The sequence below is a fragment of the Sinocyclocheilus grahami genome, unplaced genomic scaffold (assembly GCF_001515645.1).
Source record: "Sinocyclocheilus grahami isolate Dianchi unplaced genomic scaffold, SAMN03320097.WGS_v1.1 scaffold1084.1, whole genome shotgun sequence".
NCBI lineage: Eukaryota > Metazoa > Chordata > Actinopteri > Cypriniformes > Cyprinidae > Sinocyclocheilus > Sinocyclocheilus grahami.
The window spans coordinates 340,604-348,327 of NW_015506263.1; the positions used below are offsets into that span (position 1 = coordinate 340,604).

Here is a 7,724-nt window from a genome sequence, read left to right on the forward strand (position 1 = left end):
GTAACTGCTTTTAAAACGGAGAAGACGATCAGTTCACAGCTATATGTCACTCTACATTAAACAGTGCCAAAACGACATTGAATATTTGAATATTGTAATAAAATGGACAGAATTTGAAATCTGAGACTTTGTTTCATACCAAAAGTAACAAATCACAAAGCTTACTGCAATTTATTGGATGGGAGGCATGTTGGAATGTTCTGTTCAATATCTGACAGGCTAGACTAATTGATTCTTGAGATTTATGAATCGATATTGTCTCATAAAAATGAGAATCAATTACAATCCCTAATTTTCAGCATGTTATAATAAATGATATGTGGGGTATTTTGAGCTGAAACTTCACAGACACATTGTGAGGACACCCAAGACCAATAGTACATCTTGTAAAATGGGGCATAATAGGTGCCCTTTAACAAAGATTAAGTGATGCTGAACAGATGTGCTGTTCATTATTAGTTCATGTTAACTAATGCATTAACTAATGTTAACTAATACAACCTTATTGTAAAGTGTTTTAAAGTGTATTCTTTTCCCCTAATAAACTTTACTTGCTCACATTATCTAATTTTTTCTTTGGGCTCCGTACTATAATATAGTTTTTTTTCATCCCACCTCACATTATTTCCATTTCAAACGTTTTGCGAGACAGTGCAAAAACATTGCAATATTATTATGTTTCTTTCTTTCTTTCTTTCTTTCTGTGGTGCGTGGGGCGGGGTCGAGAGCCGTGGGAACGGAGCGAGGTCGGTGGAGTAAATGATAATGAGCGACCCCTGCGCCACTCACTGGTCTCGAGTCCCACGGAGGAGCTCCGGAAGGATAAAAGGAGGAGTAACGACAGTGAAGGACGAGAAAGGACCAGGCCTGGATTATTTATGCTGTTGTTTTACGCAACAGTCGTCCATGAGGGGCTGCCGCTTTTACTTTCGCTTTGTGTTTGTTGACTTGTTTATTAAAGTTTTATGTTTTAATGTTTGCCATTTCCAGCCTCCTTCTTCCCGATCTACGAACTTTCTTTCTTTCTTTTTTTCACCATGTTTCTTAATGGGCTCCATACTATCAGTCTGTTTCATTTCTGTCTTTCCAGGATGCATTTAGAAAATATCAAGCAGGTTATGTTCTCTTGCAAGTTGAGCCATTGGAAATGTTGGCTAAATTTCAAATCACACATCCATATGACAGCTCCCGTCTCAGGTGTGAGTTAAGATCTGCCAAGATGTGGAGTCGGGCTTTCCTTAAAAAGAAGTGATAGAAAAACACGAGGAGGTGTAGAACTGGCACACAGAGGAGTGAAGTAAAGCCTCAGTGTGAAGAGCCATTTGTGCCGGTAAAATTATGATAATGCCCTGCAGCAGCGGTGCTAAAAATCAAGCGCACTTAAAGCATTTCCCTCTCCCCTGAGGTCTGCACACAGCTGCTCCACCTGCTGAGCCCCTTCCCACACTTCCATTCTTTCACCATACCTGTGAATATCAAAAGATGCTGACAGCCATAATTAACTCCATCATGCCACACTTAAAATCAGGGGGAAAAGTCGTTTAGCTCTCGCCACTCTGCGAGTTCGAGTGAAAATGGTAAACACTAATGACAGCAATCCAGAAAACCCAGAGCTGGTCCATATTGAGAGGATCACCGCGTTTGCACCTGAACAGATGGACTGGAAGGATTCATAGGAAACTGAGGATAGACACACCAGAGTTATGCAAGCCTGAGCTTGTCTCAAGTCCCACCAGAACACATAAAAGCTTATGTCTGACATAGTTCAGTTACTGTTCTGCGGTAAACACTGCTGTTTATGATGATGGGGTTGTGCTAGTTTGTGATTCACGTGTTTGCAATTATACACATATGCTGTTTCAGGCATGCATTTGTGTGGACAAAATATTGAATGACTCTTTGGGCAAAAAAGCACGTCCTTGGAGACCAAAAGCATCTTCAGTGGGATGGAAACAGAGTAAGAATTTGTGCACATTATGGAGTTTATTCTGAAAGAAGGTGCCAAAAATAACTGCGCTGCTGACCGCGGCACATCAGCGAGAACTCTCATATTCCAGGTGACCTTTGTCACATTCACACATGACACTGAGACAAAGGCCTCTTTGCTCTAAAGAAGAACACCTTTGAAATATGAGGGTGCTTGTGTGACTCCTTAATCACCATAGAGGAGGAGGATGTCTAGTTTTCTACCTACCCCTTTGGCAAAACTCACACACACACACACACACACACACACACACACACGTATGTATATGTATATATGTATGTATGCTGACTCCTTTTTAGATTATTTTTTTATCAATCTCCAATCTAAATTGTTTTAAAAATATATGTTTGTACAAAATAAGTATATTTTAATTTAATTATATCATAATAACTATATATTTTAATATGACCAAAACATAAATATAAAAAATAGATAAATATTAGTAACTAATAATAATAATTGTTGGAATTTAAAAATAAAACTGTTGGAATAAACACTCAAACTGAGGACATTTAAGTGTAATTCTAGTCATGAGCCTCCAGCTTTCTTGAAGACGTTTGTTCCAGAGATGTGAGGAGAAGGTCTTTGAGTCACAGACACACTCTCTCTTTGTGTTCTCTTGACCTGATAATGCCTGTTTCAATATCAGCGGGATCACACTCGCATGCGGCAGATGTTCACAGTCCTAATTCTGTTTGCTTCACAGAGGAGGAGAGGGAATTGAGCAGGCAGTCATGCTGCTTCTACAGATAAAACAGCTGGCTCTCCGCTCCTGCTCATGGAGTAACATATTAGCCATACATAAACCGCTCGTTCGTCTGGATACACGGCGTGTCGACCATCAGCTCTTCTGAGTGCTTGGGGAAAATTTCATCAACTTCGTTTCATAATGGGGGCTCAAAAGATCTCCGCTGACTTTACCTCGATGCTTACTTTTTAACGAATCAGTCTAAATCGAGCTTGTTAATCTCAAGTGAATGTGTTGCTTTACGAGGGTTTGATTAAAGCTGCTCCTTCAACTCACCTCTGCTCTGAAATGACATGGATTGTGAAAAGCGGTATGCATGACTTTTTTAACCTGAAATACATCAGTATGAGCAAGAAAGTGTTCAAAACCCAACATTTTTTTACAGTAATGTGAAGATTTTCCAAGTATTCCTATCCGTCTCAAAGGATGGACGTGACCTGGATGCTGCATTCTTTGATCATGGGCACTCAGGTTTTTGAGTGATGAGCCAATCACCTGAGCCAAAAATGTCATGTGATGTATCACTATTGAGCAGAAGGAAAATGGGGTCACGACAACACAAAATAACACAGACACAAACTCGTCACAGATAATTTGTCATTTTGAATAAATATGTTTGTTAGCACCATGGCAAATGAAGAAAACTAACTAACCAAATAAATCAATACAATGACAACTTTGTATTGTAATTTCTCACAAATAAAGGCTTATAAAAGAAATGGTGAAATGGTGAAAAATTGTTTCTGAAAGATGCAATCAACACAGACTTCAACTGTCAGGATCCTTCCCTGACAGTGTTGTCTGTCCTGTCTTTGTTTAATGAGTCTTTGTTTATTTTGTGCCTGAGCACATGGCTGTGTCTTTGTTTGTGTTGGCCATGTGCTCCTCTTGTCCTGCCTTCTCGTTTTCAATCACCACGCCCCCTTGTTTTGTCCTTGTTTGCCCAATTGTTTTCACCTGATCCTCGTGTGCTGCTTCTTTTATATTGTGCTCATTTCCCTCTGGTCTTGGCTGGTTTGTTTTGTGTGTGCATTCTCTTTGCTAGTGCCTTTAGTCTTGTTAGAGCTTGCGATTCAGTACCGTATTGACCTGAATAAAAGACAATGTTTTTTTTTCTTGGAAATACATCTGAAAAAACGGTTGTTTTATATTCGGGGTCTAGACTTTGACATGTCAATAATACAACCACAACAATAGGTGGTGCCAAATACGCATAAAACGAGTGTGCCATGAAATACGTAATGTAACGCGTGTTGTAAAGATTGCGAGTAAAAACGGAAAAAAAAGAAAGCCTTACATCTGCATGAGTCGTAACTGTCACGTTAGCCTGATGGGACCAAACTCTTTGTGATTTTAAAACGTAAGACAGTACCCAGATTTGAAGACTACAGTGAGATTTAACTTCTACTGTTAATACGATTTTGGTAGGCTACTATTAGATGGATAGCCTAAATGTCCTAATTCAGATGGGCTACCTGTTGTTGTTTTTTTTGTTGTTTTTTATGGTATATCAAAAAGTGCATATTTTTTTAAAATGTGATTGTTTGTACATTTGACCAGTTTTTACCATACTTTCAAAACAAAAATTAAAATAGGAAAAATATGCAATAGGAAAATAATTGAAGACAAAATGTGTTTTACTGCGAAAAAACAAGATTTGGTTTTTAAAAAGCCTTTTTCCAAAAGGTACATCTGGAAAAAGGGGGGTCGTCTTATAATCAGGGTCGTTTTATCAACCCAGTCTCACGGCAAATACGTACCTGGGGGCACATTTTTGCAAGATGCGAAATACGTACCAATAAGTACATATCACTGCAGTTTCCAAAAAAATGAACACTAGAGGCAGTAAAACTCTGACACCTAGGTACGTATTTTTATGAGACTGGGTTGCGTTTTATATTCGGGCCAATACGTTATATTGCATCCAGTCTAGTTTCCCTCTTGTTAATTAATTTGTTCCTGTGTTTAGTCAATAGTCTAGTTATAGTCTTTGTGGTTTGGTTATTTACGTTTTGATTGTTCTTTTATTTTCTTTCTAGTTTTCAGAAAGGTCTTGTCTTTATTTTGTTTGTAGTTCTAGTCTTTTATTATTAGCTTTTTCCCTTTTGTTGTTTTTTGTTTTTCATAAGTCTCAGTTAATTATTTCTAGAATATATTACTTTTTCCCTTTCAGTTTTATTTTCTTGTTTATTCTCCCTAGTCATTGTTTTGCAAGTTCTTTCTTTTGATCGGTATTCATATTTTGTCTCCCCTGTTGCCTTGTTTGGGTGTCTGTCGAGTTGGTTCCTGCCCTGCTTCCTGAGTCCTCCCGGGTCGCTGAGTCTTCTGACCTGTCAGGCTGTTGTGCTTCAAGTGTTACAATCTCCTAGGCCTAGCCTGTGGTTCCTTGAGGAGCTACCTAGTCTCCTTTTGCCTCGGAGTCAGGAGCTTCCCCATCCCCGACCTGCCTGTTCTCCTGTTGTGTGCTCTGGCTTATTGTGTGGATGGTCTTCCTGCCTCATCCTCTTGTGTTCCCATTTTGTTAAACTCTGTTTCCCCTGTCCATTCTGCATTTGGGTCCTCCCTTGACATAAAAATGCTGACAATCAACTAACCACCAAAAAAAAAAACCATCCGAACAGATAAACTCTGAACATTACAAAACAAACGGTTAAAAGTGGCAATAACTACATCAGTAACAAAAACTACATAAATAAAACCAGCAAGCAAAAAAAAAAAAAAAAAATGAATAGAAAACAATTTTTTTTTATCAGGGTTCAAGTGCTTTAAGGCATTTAAGCACATATGAAAAAAGACATTACGCATTATTTAGTAAGTCTGTAACCACCCAAATCAATGATAAAAAAAGCATTTTTGGCACAATGTGAAGATCTAGTGCAGGGTTCCTCAAATCTTGCCCTGGAGGGCCAATGCACTGCAGAGTTTAGCTCCAACCCTGATCAAACTCACCTACCTGTGATTGTCTAATGATCCTGAAGACGCTGATTAGCATGCTCAGGTGTGTTTGATTAGGGTTAGAGCTAAACTCTGCAGGAAAGTGGATCTCGTGGGCCAGATTTGAGGATCCCTGATCTAGTGTATGCTTGAATATGTGAACATATTTTGCAATTTGAGGTAATTTAGCCTTTTTAACTGTTTTAGCGCCACCTGTGGTCCGATCTGCATAAAACGTTGCATGCTTGTTTAGAATTGCCTGCCGCATGTGCTCATCTAATTTCATTTTTAAAAAAGTTTTGAGTTTTCGTTTAGGCTTTATGGGCTTTTGGACACGCCCCTTTTCTAAACGACCCCGTTATAGCTAACCAAAGGCTAAAGTTCAACTTTTTTTTAAACGCGTTCGAAACGTGTATGCCATGTATTTACATATAGGCCTATTTGTAATGACATATTTGTAATAATGAAATGTTGCAATTTAGTAAATTTTTTAACTTCACTTTTTTCAATTAAGTGCATTTACAATATATTAACTTGAAATGTAATATTAAATAACACTACAGTTAACATGATAATCAATTACTTTACATGTGCTTTAGTATGTTAGTCAACACATCAAAACAAGGTAAAATCCAGTTGTGACAAACAGTTTTCCTGTTGGACACTGTAAAGTTGCTTTGACACAATCAGTATTGTATAAAGAGCTTTACAAATAAAGGTGACTTGACTTGCCATGATGCATAAGCAATCAATACCAACTGATATATAATGCAGCTGCACATGAATCTGAATGAATAAAGTCATTTACACAGGGATATTTTAATTCTCTCCATCACACACATATTTAATTTGAACAGTTTTGAGATTTCTTCTTGAATGGTTCACTATACAATGGCAGGCCGTCTCGTTTTGCATTATGTGTTTGGACGCAGTGAAATCGGATATGAATAAGCTTGATTTTTTTTCCACTCTTCAGAACACCATCTTATCTCTTAGACAATAGGGGCAGACGCTGCTGACTGATGTGACACAGACAGCAATGGATTATATTAAGAAGCAAGCATGGACGCCGGCGCCCTGTCACTTCACATTTCATGTGAGGAGCATCTGGAGATGCTGAATGGAGCGCAGGGATAGTGAGGAAGACTCCCTCGAGATGATGGTCTCAGTGCTGTTATGAATCAAAGACTGTCAAACCCAGAGTGGAGAACTGGCAGTCTCATTTTGAAAAGCAGCGTTTGTCCTTAGATACGGCCAGGGAAGAAGGATCCACATTTGGGTTCGAAAGGGTTCAGATGTGTGCAGTGTTGCATTAAGGGATAGTTCACCCAAATATGAAAATTTTCTGTCAGTTTACTCCATCCGAGATGTAGGTGACTTTTTTTTTCTTCAGTAGAACAGTGAAGATTCTTAGCTGAATCCCTGGTCCTTGGTGATTCATAAAATGCAAGTCAGCTGCCCATTTTTGAGAAAAAAAAAGCATATCAAGGAATATACAATTAAGACCCATGGCTCCTGGTGATATGTTGACATCTTATAAAGTGAAATGATCCGTCTGTGCAAGAAACGGAACATTATTTACAACATTATGACCTGTAATCCAGAGGCAAACGATCTGGTACAGAGTGCTGTCCGTTCACGTATTAATCATTCTTTTGAACCAGTTATTTTTAGTGAATTAGTTGAACCAGTTCACCAAATTTGGACTGAACTATCTGAAACAGTTCGCAGTTCAAGCAGCACAGATCGGCAAGTTACTCAATCAAAACTCACTTTCAGACGCCTGACAGTCACTCAGACTGGAAAAAAGGCAAAATAGTGGCGTATCTGATCCTATGATGAATGAACTCATTCAGCGCTCCAGTTCCTCCAACAGTCACTGAACTGAGGAAACATTTAGACTCAGACCGAAGACCGACGAGCCACTGATATGTGCATGTATGAACTGAGCACTGGAATGAAGGGGGCAAATTATTATTTTTTTTTTTATGGTTTCTCATGATTCATGTAATGTATGTGTATATATATATACAGTGGGTACGGAAAGTATTCAGA

At 38.6% G+C, this 7,724-nt stretch overlaps 1 long non-coding RNA gene across 1 annotated transcript in view; it reads left to right on the plus strand.

Annotated features, from left to right (window-relative positions):
• The first annotated feature begins 6,116 nt into the window (after positions 1-6,116).
• LOC107566565 (uncharacterized) overlaps positions 6,117-7,724 on the plus strand; it is a 10,645-nt gene continuing 9,037 nt past the window's right edge. Inside the window, exon 1 of the long non-coding RNA XR_001606522.1 lies at positions 6,117-6,126. This is a non-coding gene — a long non-coding RNA (uncharacterized lncRNA). The remainder of the gene's footprint in view (positions 6,127-7,724) is intronic.